The sequence below is a fragment of the Oncorhynchus nerka genome, linkage group LG3, assembly GCF_034236695.1.
Source record: "Oncorhynchus nerka isolate Pitt River linkage group LG3, Oner_Uvic_2.0, whole genome shotgun sequence".
NCBI classification, from domain to species: domain Eukaryota; kingdom Metazoa; phylum Chordata; class Actinopteri; order Salmoniformes; family Salmonidae; genus Oncorhynchus; species Oncorhynchus nerka.
Window position 1 is genome coordinate 694,349 of NC_088398.1, and position 22,089 is coordinate 716,437.

Sequence of the window (22,089 nt, forward strand, 5' to 3'; positions counted from 1 at the left end):
GCAAGATGACGCCTGACAGATAGGGCAGTTCTGCTTCTAGTTCCCAAGCAACTTTGCAGTATTTTGCTTTTTGTGTGTTATTTCTTACATTATTAGCCCAGGAAATGTTTGTGTTATTTCTTATATTATTAGCCCAGGTGTCACGTCTAATCAAGGTGGGTGGAATCAGGCGCAGAGAGCAGATAGCGATATAAAGTTTTATTCTCCGGTGAACAAGACAAACACGGTCAACCCAAATACACACAGGGTGAAATTATCCAACACAGGATAACAGACTAACCGGAGAACAAGAAACACAAAAACACCGATAGACGAAAATGAATGACAACATAAACAATCCCGCACAAAACAAGGGTGGGACAACCTACATTATATACAGACACTAATTAACTAAACAACACACAGGTGCAACCAATCAGACAAAACCAACAGATACACGAAAAGGGATCGGTAGTGGCTAGTAGGACGGTGACGACAACCGCCGAGCACCGCCCGAACGGGCAGGAGAGCCAACCTCGGCGGAAGTCGTGACAGTACCCCCCTCGAGGACGACCCGGAGGACGAGGTGCTGGGCGATCCGGGTGGAGGCGGTGGAAATCTATCAGGAGAGAAGGGTCCAAAATGTCCCTCACCGGAACCCAGCATCTCTCCTCCGGGCCTTACCCCTCCCAGTCCACGAGGTACTGTAGGCCCCCCACCCGGCGTCTCGAATCCAGAATGCCTCGAACTGTATACGCCGGGGGCCCCTCGATGTCCAGAGGGGGCGGAGGGACCTCAGACACCTCACCTTCTTGCAGGGGACCAGCCACCACCGGCCTGAGGAGAGACACATGAAACGAGGGGTTAATACGGTAATACCTAGGAAGTTGTAACCTATAACACACCTCGTTTATTCTCCTCAGGACTTTGAACGGCCCAACACACTGCGGCCCCAGCTTCCGACAGGGCAGGCGGAGAGACAGGTTTCAGGTCGAGAGCCAGACCCTGTCCCCCGGTGCAAACACGGGGGTCTCACTGCGGTGTTGGTCAGCGCTCCTCTTCTGCCGTTCTCCCGCTAACCGTAATGAGTCCTGAACGGCTTTCCAGGTGTCCTTGGAGCGCTGTACCCATTCCTCCACCGCAGGAGCCTCGGTCTGACTCTGATGCCATGGAGCCAGGACCGGCTGGTAACCTAACACACACTCAAAAGGAGACAAGTTAGTAGAGGAGTGGCGTAAGGAGTTCTGGGCTAGTTCGGCCCATGGAACATACCTAGCCCACTCACCAGGCCGGTCCCGGCAATAGGACCGCAGAAACCTGCCCACATCCTGGTTAACGCGCTCCACCTGCCCATTACTCTAGGGGGGAAAACCTGAGGTTAAGCTAACCGAGACCCCCAGTCTCTCCATAAACGCCCTCCACACTCTGGACGTGAATTGGGGACCCCGATCAGAGACGATGTCCTCAGGCACCCCATAGTGCCGGAAGACATGGGTAAACAAAGCCTCAGCAGTCTGCAGGGCCGTAGGAAGACCGGACAACGGAATGAGACGACAGGACTTAGAAAACCGATCCACAACGACCAGGATCGTAGTACTTCCTTGGGACGGGGGAAAGTCGGTAAGAAAATCCACCGATAAATGTGTCCACGGCCGTTGTGGAACGGGGAGGGGTTGTAATTTCCCTCTAGGTAGGTGCCGAGGAGCCTTGCTCTGAGCACACACTGAGCAGGAGGAGACATAAAATCTCACGTCTTTAGCCAGTGTGGGCCACCAGTATCTCCCTCTCAGACTCTGCACTGTCCTCTTAATACCAGGATGACCCGAGGAGGGAAGAGTATGAGCCCACCTAATCAGCTTGTCCCGGACCACCCTCGGCACGTACTTGGTCCCTACTGGACAGTTAGGAGGAGCCGGTTCTGACCGTGAGGCCCTCTCTATCTCAGCATCCACCTCCCATACCACCGGTGCCACGAGACATGACGGTGGAATGATGGGAGTTGGCTCTACTGACCGTTCCTCGGTATCATAGAGGCGAGACAGTGCGTCAGCTTTGGTGTTTTGGGAGCCTGGCCGATATGTGAGGGTAAACTGGAACCTAGTAAAAAACATGGCCCATCTAGCCTGACGTGGATTTAGTCTCTTAGCTGCCCGGATGTACTCGAGATTACGATGGTCAGTCCAGATGAGAAAGGGGTATTTAGACCCCTCAAGCCAATGTCTCCACACCTTCAGAGCCTTGACTACAGCTAACAACTCCCGGTCCCCCACATCATAGTTTCGCTCCCCAGCCTCGGACGCATGAACGCTAAAGAGGGGTCTGGATGCGCCAACGCGGGCGCATTGGTGAACAGCTCCTTCAGACGACTGAAAGCTCTGCCCGCCTCTGCTGACCAGCGCAAGCGCACCGGTCCTCCCTTCAGCAGTGAGGTGATGGGAGCAGCCACCTGACCAAAACCCCGGCTAAACCTCCGGTAGTAATTGGCAAACCCTAAAAAGCGCTGCACTTCTTTCACCGTGGTCGGAGTCGGCCAATTACGCACGGCTGTAACGCGATCGTCCTCCATCACCACCCCGGAGGTGGAAATACGATACCCCAGGAAGGAAACGGACTGTTTGAAAAACTCACATTTCTCTGCCTTGCAATACAGGTCATGCTCCAGTAGTCGCCCAAGTACCTTACGCACCAGAGACACATGCTCCGCGCGTGTGGCAGAATAGATCAAGATGTCATCAATGTACACTACCACTCCCTGCCCGAGCAGGTCTCGGAGAATCTCATCTACGAAGGATTGGAAAACGGCTGGAGCATTCTTCAACCCGTATGGCATGACGCAGTACTCATAATGACCAGAAGTAGTACTAAATGCGGTTTTCCACTCATCTCCTCCCCGGATACGTACCAGATTATACGCGCTCCTCAGGTCCAGTTTTGTGAAGAATCGCGCCCCGTGAAATGATTCCATTGCCGTAGCGATGAGAGGTAGTGGGTAACTAAACCCCACTGTATGGAATTTAGACCTCTATAATCAATACACGGACGCAGACCTCCATCCTTCTTCTTCACAAAAAAGAAGCTTGAGGAGACGGGTGATATGGAGGGCTGAATGTACCCCTGTCCCAGTGATTCGGAAACATATGTTTCCATCGCAACTGTCTCCTCCTGGGACAATGGATACACGTGACTCCTAGGAAGTGCAGCGTTTTCCAGAAGGTTTATCGCGCAGTCCTCTCTACGATGAGGTGGTAATTGGGTCGCCCTCCCTTTACTGAAGGCGATAGCCAAATCGGCATATTCAGAGGGAATGCGCACGGTGGAAACTTGGTCTGGACTCTCCACCGTAGTCGCACCAACGGCAACTCCTATACACCTACCTGAACACTCCTCTGACCACCCCTTAAGAGCCCCCTGTCGCCAGAAAATCACCGGGTTGTGTTGAGCTAACCAGGGAACCCCCAACACCACTGGAAACGCAGGTGAATCTATAAGGAACAGGCTAATCTGCTCCTTATGATCACCCTGCGTTACCATGTCCAGTGGCACCGTAGCCTCCCTAATTACTCCTGACCCTAATGGTCGGCTATCTAAGGAGTGCACGGGGAAAGGTCGATCTAACGACACCAGGGGAATCCCTAGCCTTAACGCAAGCCCACGATCCATAAAATTCCCAGCTGCGCCTGAATCGACTAGTGCCTTATGCTGTAGAGAGGGGAAAACCCAGGGAAAGAAATCAATACAAACACATGACCGACAGGAAGCTCTGAATGAGTTTGGTGCTTACGCACCTGGGGTGATCGAGCAGTGTTCCGCCTGTCCTCCCGACTCCTAGACGAGTTCCTCCAGCACCGGTCGGACGTGTGCCCTCGTCGACCACAACTGGTGCAGGAGGACACTCCTCCTCCGGTCCCCCTTGAAGCCGTACCTCCTAATTCCATAGGGATAGGAACAGGAGGGCTGGGGATTGGAAACGACAGGACCTGATCCGAACGCCCGCGAGCAGCCAGCAGGTTGTCGAGACGGATAGCCAGATCGATAAGTCCATCCAGTGTGAATGTGGTGTCCCGACATGCCAGCTCCCTGCGGACGTCCTCACTGAGACTACATCTAAAATGATCAATCAAGGCCCTGTCGTTCCATCCTGCTCCTGCTGCCAAAGTCCTAAACTCTAGGGCAAAATCCTGTATGCTCCTCGTCTCCTGACGCAGGTGAAACAGCCGTTCACCCGCCGCCCGACCCTCGGGTGGATGGTCAAAAACAGCTCGGAATCGGCGGGTGAACTCTGGGTAATTATCCTTAGCCGAGTCCGGACCATTCCACACTGCGTTGGCCCACTCGAGGGCTCGCCCAGTCAAGCAGGAGACGAGGGCGCACACGCTCTCCTCTCCAGAGGGAGCAGGACGCACGGTAGCCAGGTATAGTTCCAGCTGAAGGAGGAAACCCTGGCACCCAGCCGCCGATCCGTCAAACTCCCGTGGGAGTGTCAGCTGAAGAGCCCCAGAGCCAGATGTGGTCGCAGAAACAGGAGGAGCTGGAGAAGGGGTTGCTAGAGATGAGGTGGGGAGGCCACTCCTCTCCCATCAATCCATTCTCTCCATCATTTGGTCCATAGCAGAACCAATCCGGTGAAGCACGCTGGTATGATGGAGGACCCTCTCTTCCATCGATGGGAGAGGAGACGCTGCTGCTCCTGCTGATTCCATGGTGTTGCGGGATTCTGTCACGTCTAATCAAGGTGGGTGGAATCAGGCGCAGAGAGCAGATAGCGATATAAAGTTTTATTCTCCGGTGAACAAAACAAACACGGTCAACCCAAATACACACAGGGTGAAATTATCCAACACAGGATAACAGACTAACCGGAGAACAAGAAACACAAAAACACCGATAGACGAAAATGAATGACAACATAAACAATCCCGCACAAAACAAGGGTGGGACAACCTACATTATATACAGACAGTAATTAACTAAACAACACACAGGTGCAACCAATCAGACAAAACCAACAGATACACGAAAAGGGATCGGTAGTGGCTAGTAGGACGGTGACGAAGTCGTGACACCAGGAAATGTTTGTGTTATTACATACAGCTGGAAATAACTTTTGGATATCAGAGCGACGGTAACTCACCAGCATTACCACCGGGAATACGACTTTCCCAAATTGTATCCTTTGTTCGTACCCCCAGGGGAATTTAACTGATTCCAGAGGCTGATCCAATCCAAAACACCGCCCGGCGGAGAAGAGGTGTTCAGAGTGGACTTCTAGTCCGACTCAGGAGGCGCACACACCATCCACTGCTCCCTAGTGTATTACTTGCTAATGTTCATTTTCTGGATAATAAATTAGACACGCTCAGGTCGAGAATCTCCTTCCAGAGAGACATCAGGGATTGTAACATGCTCTGTTTATATTTTGTTTGTTTTTAGTCCTTCCTCTTTTTCTGATGTCCATCCAGTTTGATTTCTATTTGTAACTCTGCTATTTCACAACATTCCTGAACCTATATACATTTTACAGACCCCGTAAGTTTTTACATTGGTTATCTTGTTATTAGTCCAATCCTTCAGCTCCATTCAACCCCTCCCATCTCCCATCTATCTCTCAACACCATCCATTTTGGATTTCTATTTGCCATATATTTTTCAACTGTGCTGTGATGCTTGCCATAAGTACTGAACCTTTCTATTATCATAGCTTCTACATATTGTAAATTAAAAATAAACATTTTTGCTAAAATAATGATTATATTATTGATTGATTGACTATTGCTTTTCAAATCACCCAGTATTGCTATCTGCAGCGTTAGTTCTAGGCAAATGTTACAATTCTTCAGCCATTCCTAGACCTGTGACCAAAAACTAGCAACATATGGACAATAACCAAATAAATTATCTAATGAGTCTGCCTCCTCACAGCAGAGCTGGGAAGATTGTATCCCCCATATACATAACATTATTTTGGTTGCAAGAATTTTGTATAGAAATTTAAATTGAAAAAAAAATTGAAGTTTTGAATCCGGCATTGTTTTGCGTATCAATTCATAAACCATGTGCCATGGAATGGGTATATCGAAAATCTCTTCCAAACTATTTTGCAATTTATATGTCACAGCTGTCAGTTTTTTGGTCCCCAAATGAAATTGGTATATGTTTTTAATTATCACACTTTTATTTAACCATTTATGTTCTTTAATACAGGGCCGACATACAAGTTCCTTTTCCCCCTTCTACTTCCCTCTTCCATTTTTGTGGTAATGCTGCAATTAGTTGGTGGTAATTTTGGGTAGAGCAGACATTTCCATATGTCTGTGTTAGCTGCATGTGTGACATAACTCCACCAGTCCTATTTATGATATCATTCACGAAAATTATACCTTTTGAAAATAAATGTTCGAAAAAAATATTTTTTATCAATAAGTATATTTGAGTTTAACCACCATATTTGTTGTATTATTTGTTCTGTCTTTTCAGGTGAATTAAACTGAAATTGCAACCAACTTTCTAAGGCTTGTTTAAAAAATAACGATATTTTGGAGATGATTTCCTTTTCAAACAACCGAAAGTGAGCAGGTGTAATCTGAATAAAGGGGAAAAGGCCTTTCCTGAACATAGGATGAGACATTCGTACCAATTTACTAGAGAACCAGTTTGGATTTAAGTGTAACTTTTGTATGACTGATGCCTTTAGTGAGAGTCTAATGCTTTAATATTTAATCATTTCTGCCCTCCGAATTCATATTCGTTATATAAATAGACCCTTTTAATTTTGTCTGGCTTGCCATTCCAAATCAAATGGAATATTTTTTGTTCATAAAATTAAAAAGCAGGTCACTAGGTGTACACAAAACCATAAGCAAATAGGTCAACTGTGATATGACTAAAGAGTTTATCAGGGTGATTTTTCCACAAATAGACAGGTATTTTCCTTTCCATGGTAGCAAGATTGTATATATTTTTTGCGAACTTTCTATAAAAATGTATTGGAGTGAGATAATTTCTTTCTTTTGGGATTTGTATACCGAGTATGTCCAAATCTCCGATAGAAAAAGTCTCTAGATCCTCAATGAGGCCGTGGAGAGATTCTAATTGTGGTTTTAAAAGAAAACATGATTCATCAACATACATCAACATGAATGACACCTTAGTTTTTAAGCCACGGATTTCTAATCCCTTAATATTATTGTTTGATCTCATTTTAACAGCTAACATTTCGATGGCAATAATACATAGATATGCCGATAGTGGACAATCTTGTTTTACTCCTCTAGATACTAAATAATGTCTACATCTCAGAAAGTTTTAAATTATTTTACACCTAGGGTTACTATACATAACTTTAACCTGGTACGACAACTGCTCCACCCACAACCGTAAGGCTCTCCAGAGGGTAGTGAGGTCTGCACAACGCATCACCGGAGGCAAACTACCTGCCCTCCAGAACACCTACACCACCCGATGTCACAGGAAGGCCATAGAGATCATCAAGGACAACAACCACCCGAGCCACTGCCTGTTCACCCCGCTATCATCCAGAAGGCGAGGTCAGTACAGGTGCATCAATCCAAAATTGAAATATTCTAGACATTTATATATAAACTCCAGTCGAACTTTATCAAAAGCTTTTTCAAAATCAGCAATGAAAACCAGGCATGGTATTCCCGATATTTCATGGTATTCTATTGTTTCCAATACTTCTTCATCTTATATTATCTCCAATGTATCGTCCATGTAAAAAACCTGTCTGATTAGGATGAATAATATTTGACAATACTTTTTAAATTCTATGCGCCAAGCATTATGTTAGGATTTTTGCATCACAACACTGAAGTGTAAGAGGTCTCCAATTTTTTAAATGGACTGGATCTTTATATATACCACTTGGGTCCTGTCTCAATAATAATGATATCAGACCTTCTTGTTGCGTGTCTGATAATCTACCATTTATATAGGAGTGGTTAAAACATGCTAATAATGGTCCTCTGAGTATATCAAAACAAGTTTTGTATACTTCCACTGGTATGCTATCCAGCCCTGGAGTTTTACATTTACATTTTACATTTACATTTACATTTCCCATCCTTAAAGGCTTTAATTGCATCAAGAAGTTCCTCCTCCATAATTTGGCCTTCACATGAGTTTCTGTACAGATGTTAATTTTACATTATTATTAGGAAAAATATCCATACAATTAGTTTCAGTTAGTGGAGATGGAGGAGCCTGAAACGAAAACATATTCTTAAAGTACATTACTTCCTCTTTCAAAATATAAATCGGTGAATCATACGTGACTCCATCATTTGTAACAAGTTTCAATACATTTTGTTGTATTGAAGATTGAAAAAGAATTTGGTGCATTTTTCCACATATTCCATCCAGTTCGCTTTATTATTATAATATATTACACTGGATCTTTCTTGAATAAGTTCCTCCATGTATTTGTGTTTTTCCTCTAACTTATTCTGTGCCTCTATAGTACCGTTTTTATTGCTATCTTACTGTACTGTTAGTCCTTCAATTTCCTTTGTTAATATGGACTCTTTTGATCTAAACAACTTTTGTTTTATATATGAATACTGAATTGCATGGCCTCTAAAGGCACATTTAAAAGTGTCCCATACAATAAGGAGATCTGCGTTACCTATGTTATGTCTGAAATTCAGTTTTAAATTCTTCTGTCCTAGTTCTAAACAATTTATAATCTTGTAGGCTTTGATTAAATTTCCAATATCCTCGCCCACGTGTAAATTCGGTAAGAGTCATATATATGCCAATTATGTGATGATCCGACCGCATATCAACACTTTTTAAACTTGGTTAGCAGATGTTAATGCGAGTGTAGCGAAATGCTTGTGCTTCTAGTTCCGACAATGCAGTAATAACCAACAAGTAATCTAACAATTCCAAAACTACTGTCTTATACACACAAGTGTAGGGGGATAAAGAATATGTACATAAAGATATATGAATGAGTGATGGTACAGAACGGCATAGGCAAGATACAGTAGATGGTATCGAGTACAGTATATACATATGAGATGAGTATGTAAACAAAGTGGCATAGTTAAAGTGGCTAGTGATACATGTATTACATAAAGATGCAGTAGATGATATAGAGTACAGTATATACGTATACATATGAGATGAATAATGTAGGGTATGTAAACATTTCTGTATATTTGAAGATATACAGAAAAGCTATATTTTTTATTGTATTATTACAATTCATAACCGGGCTAGAATTATTTCATTATTTTCCTCATCTATAAGAACTTTGTAATTTTTAAAATATCCATGGAGTAGTCTTTGTGTCTCTGAACAACTGGTTATCAATATATAGTTTATTGACAACGAGAGCTACTCGTTGACCTTTTAATCTATTTTCCTTGAAAATTGGATACAGAACTTTACGCCGTTCTGCAATTTCCTTCGGGAACTGGTCATTCATGACAATTTTTGTCCCAGCAAGTCTTTTACCCATTATGTTATCTTTAAATGAAGCAAATTTGGCGTTCATACATCTGCCCTCTCTGTCTGAAGTGGTGTACACGTTCCAGTTGGATTTTGTCGATAGCTTCACGTGGAATCTGAAGCGCTGCAAGGAGGAACTCTCTAACTACAGATTCAGGAACTTCTCCTTCTTTCTCTTGGATACCTGTAAGTACCAGATTCTCTCTCGTGGATCTAGTCTGTATGTCAAGTAAGGCTTCTCTCAGAACGGTGTTCTCCTTTTTAAGTTCATTCACTTCGGTTTCAATCTGATTGACTGTCACTTTTAACTTATTTGTTTCCTTCTCCAATGTCGCAGCTTTTTCATCACTCATCTCGAGGCTTGCCTTCAACTCTTTTATATCCTTACTGACTAATGCAAGGATACCCAGTTTGTCACTTATTGATTTTAACAGATCGTTTTCGACCTTTACCATTCCCGGTGGTGAAAATATTAAATCGTCTGTGTCTGTAGAAGAGTCACGTTTTCGTTTTGAAATCGGTTCCCCTGTCTTCCTCTTCGTCATGTTTGGGTGTTGCTTGTTTTCGTAATATTTGTCGATAAATGTCTCTAGTCTTAAGATTTGCTTTGTATTATTATCTAGATCGAAGGTTATCACCCACCAGATTGTGTAGTGCTAATATTTAGTCTAACTTGCCGATATTAAGTATTCCGTTTTTATCTTGATAACTAATTTTAAACTAATTGTATCTACATAACTACGTTCAATCCGTCATTACCTGTCTCAGTCCCGCCCTCTCCCTTTTTACCAAAGGGTAGAATAGAAACTGCAGCTAGGTCTACATTAGTCACAACCCTGAAACGCAACAAGAGGTTGTCGAAGACAAAGGAATTGAGTAGCTGTCCTAAGTACTGTGTCTAAGAAAGTGAATTTAAGTAGGACCATCCTGTTACTCTCTTCAAATCATCATCGCCTACACTGCTCTCCTCCCCACTCTGGGGATCATCAACACGGCTAAGTTCTCAGAAGACCACTCTTCCAGAACGAGTGCAAGTAAACAGACATGAAAGAAGAGGGACATTGTGACCTCTTATGGACAATCAGAGACACCCGAGAACGAAGGAATAAGGCTAATTCTAACCCTTCTCACAATGCGGAACTCATTCCACGAAGGCCTGGGCCCAACAGAGATCACCGACGAGACCTTCAACACGTAAATACATGCATTACTTCTTACCCAAAAGAGAGGCAGTTCGGGGCAAGGTATTAGGGTTACTATGAGCGTAGTTCCCAAATGTATCCAAGTGGTGCTTCTCTTTCCCTCTCGCATTCTCTTTCTCTTTAACTCTCCATCTTGTGTAACAAGTGTCATATTGTGTTAGTCCGCTAGGGACCTGTTGTCACCGTATAAATGTTCCAATCAATAACCTATACCGTGTGTGTATCCTGTGTTATCATTTAGTTTGTTAGTAAATAAATAATCAAATAAATATGTGTTGTACGGAATTATTAGTAAGACTCGGGTTTGTGCAGATTCACGAGGTCTGCAACGTTCAAAATGAGACTGATATGAGGAAATGATAAATATATGAATATATATATATTCTTGAGTTAATTCGGATTAATTCAATTTAATTTGTGTTAATTCGGGAGACGGTAACTCGGTAAACAACTTATCCCGTGGTGCCCCAAATTCCTAATGAGTTAATTGTTATATGATTCATTTAATCCAGTAACAATTAAACATAGTAGGTAATTATTCGATAAATAACAGTCATCACATTAATGAGAGTCACGTCAAGACACTTTGCATGAGGGTAATTCAACTCAACTCCACCACCATCTTTTTTGTTTCCCCAGCGACGAAGTTTGGTCGGATGTTGAAAAGTGAGCGGTACTCTCTGCGTGCAGAGGTGGAGAGACACCGTCAGCAGCAGCAGCAGCATCTCCAGGCAGAGGCCCCGCCCTGCCCTACCCCAGCAAGGCATGCCATGACCGGTCACCCCACCTGCTCCAGGCCCCGGCTTCGGCCTACTCCTTCCCTGGAGAGCCAGAGCTGCCACCCTGCACGACAGATGTGCTCCCTTACCTGGTGTGCTCCCCAGGCGAGTCCCGGGCTCCAGATCTGGCCTACCACGGCTCCTGTGTGTCTACTGGCAGTGGGCACTTAGACGAAAGAGGTAAGGGAGTGGACACATACACACACTCAAAACACAATCTCACTAGCACTGTTTAATTTCTATTACCCCTTCCTCCTTCTCACTCTCTCTTCTTCATGGTTAGACACCTGTCAGCCATCTCCTGACCAGACGATAGGGATGGGAATTAGATCGTATGACCCAGAAGCCCCCTACTGCCCTTACCCCCCCCCCCCCCCGCCCCTCTGCTACGCATGGAGGGGCTGTGTGACAGTATCGGGCAGTCCTATAGGGACACCAGTCAGAAGACAAAGTACAGTGAGACACAGGTTTTATCTTGGGAATATGAAACGTAGGGGGGATACAGAGGGTGAGGGGCAACAGAAGACAAACAGCAGAGGGGCTAAGGATTTTAGAGATGGGGAAATGGCAGATAAAATAGGGGGAAAGTTTACAGGACTCCACCCGGAGGGGCAGGTCCCGAGTGGAAAGCCATACCCTCTGCCCGAGCCGATAGTTGGGAGCAGGGGTCCAGTGGCAATCCGCTTGTCGAAGATACCTGAATTTGGTCTTCAAAACAGCAGCCCGGGCTTTCTTCCAGGTACGGCGAAAGCGGCAGATGAACATCTGGGCAGAGGGTATGCTGACTTCTTCTTATTACTCAGGGAGGAGTGGGGGCTGATATCCCAAGGAACACTCAAAGGGCGAGAGACCAGCGGCCGAGCAGGGAAAGGTGTTACGGGCGTATTCCACCCACACAATTAAGGGGGAGAGAGAAAGAGGGAGGGAGGGAAGGAGGGGAGGTCTCCAGGTCCTGATTGGCTCGTTCCGACTGGCCGTTAGATTGGGGGTGGAAACCAGAGGACAGGCTGGCTGATGACCCAATGAGGGTGCAGAAGGCCTTCCAGAACCAGGACAAGAACTGGGTACCATAAGGCATTGCTGTAACTCTGCGTTTCTTCCAATGGTGGCTCTGTTGTGAGACAGCATTGTGGAGCTGGTCTGAGTCTCCTGGGTCATTCATGGGCAGTTCGTACTGTAACGACTCAGGATGTGACCCAGATGCAGACACAGGAGGCGGATAGTACAGTTTTCAATCATTTCTTATAACACGGGGCAAATGGTAGGTCGAGGACAGGCATAGGTTCGTAATCAGGTCAGAGTCAGGCAGGTACAGGACGGCAGGCAGAATGGTTAGAACCGGAAAAAACTAGGAAACAAACACTTGAAAAACAGGAAAACGGGAAAGCACGCAGGTAAGATAAGACAAACTGGCAACAGACAAACAGAGGACACGGGTATAAATACACAGGGGATAATGGGGAAGATGGGCGACACCTGGAGGGGGGTGGAGACAAGCACAAAGACAGGTGAAACTGATCAGGGTGTGACACTCTCGCCCCCCCTCCCTCTCCCCTCCCTCTTTCTCTCTCCCCCTCCCCCTTCATCCCTCTCCCCCTCTCCCTCTCTCCCTCTCTAGTCAGTAGTTGAGATGTACCAGTACTGTGCGGTACAGTACGTGGTGGAGTTCGCTAAAAGCATCCCAGGGTTCCGTCGGCTCAGACAGAATGACCAGATCACCCTGCTCAAGACTGTTGAGCCAAAACCACCTGTCAATCACTACTTACTCTCCTACCCTCTCTCAAGAAAAGTATTTCTGTAAGAAGTGCACATTGCCATTATTAAACATTCTTTACCCTCTCTCTCTCTCTCTCTCTCTCTCTCTCTCTCTCTCTCTCTCTCTCCGGATCGATGGAGGTGGTTCTGGTTAGAATGAGCAGGTGTTTTAACACAGAGAACAGCACCGTCTTCTTCGATGGGAAGTTTGGCAGCAAGTTTGGCAGCTTTGTGTCATTTTGGAGTCACTTTTATTGTAAAGAATAGAATATGTTTGCTAACACTTCTACGTTAATGTGGAGGCTGTATGATATTTGTGTGTCTAACCTTCTGAACTGTATCTTCAAATACAAACTTTTGGAGTATAGAGCCAAAATATTTTTTTCAATCCTTCACTGTCCCAATAATTACGGAGGACACGATCTCATATTAACTTTGCCAATTGGTTCCTAGTCTTAGTGATGCTAACTCTGCTAACTGTGTTGTTCCAGGCTGTGGTGATCTGATGGTGGCGGTGTTTGACTTTGCTCACAGAATGTGTGCCCTGAGACTGACTGAGCAGCAGATGGCTCTCTTCAGCTCACTGGTGCTCATTAACCCCGGTAAGACACACAAATGCACACACATTCTGTAAAATGATACTGCAGATAATCTTAGTACAATAAAGTTATAGATCAGAAAAGTCATAGATCAGTAAAGCATTCAAGTTTGAGGGAGTAGTGAGTGGAGAGTGTTTACCAGTGGTGTAAAGTACTTAAGTAAAAATACTTTAAAGTACAACTTAAGTAGTTTTTTGGGGTATCTGTACTTTACTTTACTATTTATATTTTTGCCAACTTTTACTTTTAATGCACTACATTCCTAAAGAAAATAATGTACTTTTTACTCCATACATTTTCCCTGATACCCAAAAGTACTCGTTACATTTCGATAGGAAAATGGTCCAATTCACACACTTATCAAGAGAAAATCTCTGGTCGTCCATACTGCCACTGATCTGGCGGACTCACTAAGCACAAATGCTTCGTTTGTAAATTATGTCGGAGTGTTGGAGTGTGCCCCTGGCTATCCGTCAATTATTTTATTTTTAATGTTGCCATCTGGTTTGCTTAATATAAGGACATTGAAATGGTTTATTCTTTTACTTTTGATGCTTAAGAACATTTGAGCAGTTCCACTTACTTTTTATACTTTAGTATATTTCAAACCAAATACTTTTGGACTTTTACTGGGTGACTTTCACTTTTACTTCAGTCATTTTCTATTAAGGTATCTTTACTTTTACTCAAGTATGACATTTGAGTACTTTTTCCACCACTGGTGTTTACCCTCTATGACATCACTGGATACAACGTGTAGAACTCCGTGGGTCTAACCCCAAGAAGTTCTGGAAAATGGTTAAAGACCTGAAGAACAAACCCCCCCCCTCACAGCTGCCCATGTCCCTTAATGTTGATGATGTGGTTGTTGCTGACAAGAAGCACATGGCTGAGCTCTTTAATCACCACTTCATTAAGTCAGGATTCCTATTTGACTCAGTGATAGAGGAATTCTAAATTCCTTTATGTTTTAATTGCCAAAATCAATTTCGCAGGTGAACTACAGGTGAAGTCACTCAATCCAGTCCCAGAGGCTTGGGGACCATAGAAGACCCCTGGTGACAGCTAGCTGAAAGAGCTACCCAGATTCATATCGCACGGCGGGAGGGTAAGACACTTTTTCACTGTCGGACAATAAACAGTGTTCGGGAGAAGAACTGGAATTAACAGAATTCCGGGGGCCATCTCTCGAATGAAGTAACCCTCCCTGTCCTGTCACCCCTGTTTTTGTTCATAGAAGTGAAGATGTGTCTGGCTCTGGCTAAGTGATGTGTATTTTGTTCCAAAATAAGCATAAGAGATCCCTAGATCTGGGTAGACAGGAAGTTAGAGTAGAGATTACATGATAACCGGCTTCGGACAGTTCTAGGATTGGAGAAGAGGGTATCCTTATAGCATGGGGGATCCCACAAAGGTGGATAGGTTTTCCATGATATGGGGAAACCTGGGAGCACTGTTGAACTTTGTAAAGGTGATGAAATCCTACTAACCATCAAAACTATTAAGCTCTCTGATGCAGGCACTCACACCCTCGGACTACAAAGGACGAGGACAGACATGATGGGTGTGTTTTCTATTAAGGTGCTGCCAAAACCAGAGATCACAGACGAACCACACTCCTCTGCCACCACTGTGTTAAAAATACCATTCAGGTAATTAATGTTAGAGACTATTCGGCTATGGATCAATTAGGCACTGAGACTGGTTTTGATGGTAGGGACAATTTGTGGCTGTCTTATATGAGGTACACAGCTAAAACCCTGAGAAGAAAGGACTGCATTATTTGTAGTCATGCTAGACCTGTTCTGGCTACACACCCATTTGCTGTAGGAGAAGGAGAGGGGTGGTTGTGTATTCTGAGAAGTTTTTACCAAACTTCTACAGATGCACAATCGAGAGCATCCTGGCGGGCTGTATCACCGCCTGGTACGGCAACTGCTCCGCCCTCAACCGTAAGGCTCTCCAGAGGGTAGTGAGGTCTGCACAACGCATCACCGGGGGCAAACTACCTGCCCTCCAGGACACCTACACCACCCGATGTTACAGGAAGGCCATAAAGATCATCAAGGACATCAACCACCCGAACCACTGCCTGTTCACCCCGCTATCATCCAGAAGGCGAGGTCAGTACAGGTGCATCAAAGCTGGGACCGAGAGACTGAAAAACAGCTTCTATCTCAAGGCCATCAGACTGTTAAACAGCCACCACTAACATTGAGTGGCTGCTGCCAACACACTGTCATTGACACTGACCCAACTCCAGCCACTTTAATAATGGGAATTGATGGGAAATTATGTAAATATATCACTAGCCACTTTAAACAATGCTACCTTATATAATGTTACTTACCCTACATTATTCATCTCATATGCATACGAATATACTGTACTCTAGATCATCGACTGCATCCTTATGTCACTAGCCACTTTAACTATGCCACTTTGTTTACTTTGTCTACATACTCATCTCATATGTATATACTGTACTCGATACCATCTACTGTATGCTGCTCTGTACCATCACTCATTCATATATCCTTATGTACATATTCCTTATCCCCTTACACTGTGTATAAGACAGTAGTTTTGGAATTGTTAGTTAGATTACTTGTTGGTTATCACTGCATTGTCGGAACTAGAAGCACAAGCATTTCGCTACACTCGCATTAACATCTGCTAACCATGTGTATGTGACAAATCAAATTTGATTTGATTTGATTCAACCCTCTGTTCCTCTTTGAGCCTTGTGTTTCCTGCAGTACCTCCTCATCGGGCCTCTTGGGGTGTTGAGGCATATGGGGGCAATTACAAGTGCATCACGGGTACAGGTAATGGCATTGATTATGGGAGATTGCCTGAAGCTGATTGCAGTAGTAACATAACCATTAATTCCACTTGGCCAGTTACAGGCCTAAACCAAACTAGTGGTCTGGCTGATGTGTGGTGGATGTGTGGAGCCAAAAGAGTGCTGAGACCCATTCTTAGAGGAGAATGGCAAGGTACGTGTGGTCTGACCAGTTTGATAATTCCACTGACCATTGTTGATGTTGCTGCTGAACAGCTGTTGGGTTCTGTATCCAGGGGACCTGAAAACATTCCATCCCATGGGAGACATAGACGTAGCGCTCCATGGACAGAGGATGTAGTTGACATACACACTAACCTGTTGGGTGTGCCAGTGGGGGTTCCTCATGAGTTTCAGGCCTTGGGTAGGAATGATGGACTCTGGCACTTACTACCTACTATGGGTCCAGCCATAGTGGATGCTTAACAGACTGCATGGATTAATTATATCTACTATAATCAACAGCGTTTTGTGAATTACTCCCGTGATGCACTCACTGGTATGTCTGAACAGCTTGAGGCCACATTTGGGGTTTCCAGACAGAATAGACTTGCCTTGGATATGCTTCTTGCCAGTCAGGGGGACGTCTGCAAGATGTTCGGTAAACAATGTTGCACGTATATTCCTAATAATACCAGTCCAGATGGTAGTATATCTAAGGCGGGCTTGATGCACTATCTGCTAAGATGAGGTCCATGGCGGGGGTGGAGGAGTCTGACTGTTCAAATGAGTTGGGAGCCTGGTTTGGTAAGTACACTGGTTTGGTGGTTACTGGATTTCTGACCCTAATTCTTGTATTATTTGTTATTGATGTGATGTGCTGCTTGCATCATACCGTGTTTTAAGAAATCTGTTACAGATGTGGTGAAGGCTTCAGGCATGACGCCTTTGCTTGATGCTCCAGTTGGAGATGCCGATACTGAAGCATGCTTTCAGGGGAGGATGGGACTGACTGAGGATGACACATGGTATGCTGTGGGTGAGGTAGTAGAATACATTTTACACCACCACAGTTCCTTGTTATACATTTTTATGATAGGTTTTCTTTCCAGTATGTTTGTTCTCCCTGTTGTGAAGGTTTAGAGTCCCTGGGTGGCAAGGAGCCCACCTGGTACAGGATAGGAGTAGCTGAGAGGACCAGATGGTTTCTAATAATTCTTTACTCTGTTTTCCATGACCAAAAATTTATCCTACATCTTACATGTCAATAAACAATAAAGTTTTATCCTGTTTTTGATAAGTGACACCCTTGTGGGTGACAAAAGGGGGAAACAAAAGCATACATCACTTGTCCATTTTTTTTTTCTCTTTTTCTTAGTTGATTTTTCTTTTCTGTTTTTCTGTTTTATTAATAATAAACTTTTATTATTTTCATGAAATGCTATGACTGCTGAAATAAGGGATAATGAGTGACACCCTAGTGGGTGTCAAAAGGGGGACTTAAATTTCACACCATTTTCTTTTGTTCTGTTTTTGAATGAGCTGTTGTTCTCTTTTGACATGAGGGTTGTAAGTTCCTAGGTGGCTGGTAGCCAATCTAGTACATAGTGGGATCGAATGGAGGACATGAAGGTATTTTAAACTTTGTAACTGTTATATGATTCATTGCTGAATTTTTGTTCACACCCTTGGGGTTATTTTACATTATAGCCATTACCATATATATATATATATATATGATTGAATATTATCTGCTGTTGCCTTGTGTGGATGTATGTATGTGTTATGCAACCTAGCTGATTTGAAACATTGTTAAAAGTATCAGGGCCACGGCACTTTCTCATGCTGGAAAAATACAGAAGGGAGGGCACATTCAGAGCGTGGGGTTGCGAGAACAAGCGGTCTTTTGTTAGATAACAGGAGCCAGGTGCGAGATAACGGTATGGGGCTAAGGCCATTGACCCAGCAAGCCCTTCCCAGATGTTTCCCCTTTTAGGGGATACGGAACCCGAATATGAGGAGGAAGATCCCGTTGCTTTTACTGCTTTTTGAGCTTCTCCATTCTATGTCATGCCTCTTCTGAATTGGGAAGAGGGGGCATGTGGACCATTCCGCCTGATTTGCCTAGTTTATGTCACATCTCTTAGGAGATGTGAAGAGAGGGAATCACAAAACTTTTCCTTCTGGGAAAAGTTTTCCTTTGTGTCTGGATCTAGTTAGGTTGTGTCACGTCTCTGGGGAGACGTGAAGAGAGGGATTTGTAAGGAAGTGCTATTTCTTATGCAGGTGACCAGCCTACTGCTATTACATTGCTATAACTGAGACAACGTATTTTCACAGTAAAACATGTTAGGTCCCATACAGGATAGCTCCCACACCCACACACACAGCACACACACATTACACACACTAACTGCCGAGGACACACAGATAAGACATACACCCACACATTGGGAGGAAGAGACAGCCTTGACTTGCAGAAACCAGCGCACACACCTAATCTCCTTTCTAGCCGAACATTGTGTGACTGAGGACAGCGCACACACCTAATCTCCTTTCTAGCCGAACATTGTGTGACTGAGGACGAGACCCGGAGGAACGACGGACGGCTCAACAGGACCAATCCAAGAAGACAACACCTCAACTGTGGCCAATCAAAAGCCAGAGACTTTCAGACTCAACCCACTTTTCTGTACTGTACTTAACATGCTTGCAATCTGTTATCGAGGCTTTTTTTTGCTGGTTCCTTGTGAGCCAAATGAACACAGCCCGTATACGTTGTACCAGATATCTTTACTCTGAATAAACTGTCGCTTGTCATATAATTGACCACCTTGTCCGAATCGATCCTTGACCGACTCGCCCTATCTACATATCCCATCATCAACAAATACTACCATCTGGACTGGTGTTATTAGGAATATACGTGCAACATTGTTCACCGAACATCTTGCAGGCGCCCCCCTGACTAGCAAGAAGCATATCCTAAGCAAGTCTATTCTGTATAAGACAGCCACAAATTGTCCCTACCATCAAAACCAGTCTCCGTGCCTAATTGATCAATAGCTGAATAGTCTAACATTAATTACCTGAATGGGATTTTTAACACAGTGGTGGCAGGTTCGGTCCAGGGGTGGTAGAGGAGTGTGTCTGGCCCTGGTTCGTCTGGGACCTCTGGTTTTGGCAGTACCTTAATAGAAAACACACCCACCGTGTCTGTCCCGGTCCTTTGTAGTCCGGGGGTGTAAGTGCCTGCATCAGAGAGCTTAATGGTTTTGATGGTTAGTAGGATTTCATCACCTTTACAAAGTTCAACAGTGCTCCCAGCTTTCCCCCATATCATGGAAAACCTATCCACCTTTGTGGGATTCCCTATGCTATAAGGATATCCTCTTCTCCAGTCCCAGAACTGTCCCAAGTTGGTTATCATGTAATCCCCATACGGACACCCTCCCCCATTACACAGGTAATGTCCCCCGTCTTTTGACACTCCTGTACACTGGTGTTAAAATCAAACAAAAATACCTCAATTTCTTCCCTGCCCTGTTGGCTCAAAATATGTTATCTTCCCCTATTTATTCTCAATGATGAATATGACTTTCTCTCTGTTACAATACCAACTCCCTAATAGCCCATTCAAAAAACTTCACAGCTAATTGTTATAAGACGGAATCCTGAACCACTTTCTCATTTGCGGTTCAAACAGTTATTCTAACCTCTCAACCAAAACTGCTTCATTTCTAATGAATTTACCTTAAAACTAGTAACTCAATATGACTCCATTCATTATACAAATGACTCTCCCCTGAGGCTGATAAGACCTCAGAAGCCAGTCATGACAAGATCAAAAGGTCATACCATATTAGACATAAAGATCCCTTTATCCTTACAATAGAAATAGTCACCTGTGTGAGCGTGCCTCTAAAACCTAATGATAATTCCCCTTTGACTCAAATCAATAATCATAAGTTTTAAACATCGTCTACGGATATGTTTACTTAAATGACCATGCTACCTTTAGATACAATTAACCCGATAACATTATTATTCAATGCATTACTTTTTCTCTCTGCTGCAAATGTCGTACATTTCGCAGTGTAAGGAATCCGTAATTTAATCCCCGATATTTAATAAATATGCATTCGCATTCTCTCATGGCTCCTTTAATTTACTTATTTTGGGTAACTCTCATCCGTTCCGGAACAAAGAGTTCTATCTAAAACCCGCCAGAACACACTGTTCAACTAAGATAAATCAAACCCTAAAATTGACTATAACCAATAAACAAATAAACAAAACACTTTTATCTCAACTTCTGAAAGGTTACTCGAAGCCTCGATACACACACTAACAGCCATACAGTTTGCTCCGTTATCCCCAGTCCCTGGTGACAAAAGTGTCTCGCTAGTGACGTCATCATCAAGCGCTCAACCTGCCAATTCGTAGCGACTTCAAATGGATTGTAAATAATTCTTGTTCGATTAACCAAACCTAATTTATCACATCTGTTCAAATCCTGAATTATAATTTACCACCCCAACCAACATCTCTAAATTCGCCAATTTTATAAAAGCTTTTCGATGGGCATAAATCATAATTGTCTCTTTGTTATCATTTAGAATCCATTTTGCTCTAAATACCTGTCTCGTCTTTGACTTAGTATTTTAATTACAACTCTATTCCCAATACGTTATTCACTTGTCTAATTACAAACTCAGACCAGCCTTAGTGAGTGCACGCCTCAAAAATGCCTTGTCTCTGGGAACAGGGAAATCCCCTTAACCCAAACTTTCACTCCTACAACGACACCCAATAATTCTGATGATCCCTTCACATCGTTCGTTTTAAATCTCTTGATGTATCATGTAACTTATTTTTCTATCTTCGAATTGTCGTCCCACAATATTTTTTCCACTGTCATACACTCAAACCACTGTGATTACCGTGCACTGTCCCTTTAAGATAAGACATTTTATTTGTTCCCCGCAATGAGGACGGAATTCAGATCATTTTTAGAATACGTTACTTTTTGTTCAATTTCACTGGCGTTACCTTAACCAAAAATCAATACTCGGAAAAACAATCACAACTTTTTACGATTAAACTATTCTTACCTAATTTATAGTCCAAAGCGTTGCACTATATAGCCCCATTGAGTGTCTAGCAATTCCGTTGCTGGCTATAGACACAAATCTGCCCGCCTTTGTAAAATATATATTCCCTATTCAGATTGAGTTCAGTTTTAAATTCTAATCATCAGAGTAAACCCAACCGAACTTCTCAACTTACTATATCCTAACATTTAAACGCCATGTTTTTGTGTTAAACTTCTCATGTCAATTGACTCACAAATAGCCACAACGTCCAGGCAGGTTGGAACTGCATCGTATCTCCCCGTTATCCCCTCCATTCAACTCCAGGCAACTCTCTCTCTTCTATGATACATCTATTTAACTACGACTCCCATCTCAATACATTATTCCACCAGATCATTTTGGGCGAAATAGCGTTTTACATCG

At 43.8% G+C, this 22,089-nt stretch overlaps 1 pseudogene; it reads left to right on the forward strand.

Annotated features, from left to right (window-relative positions):
* Positions 1–10,582: 10,582 nt before the first annotated feature.
* LOC115113774 (nuclear receptor ROR-alpha-like) lies at positions 10,583–13,232 on the forward strand (annotated as a pseudogene).
* Positions 13,233–22,089: the final 8,857 nt, after the last annotated feature.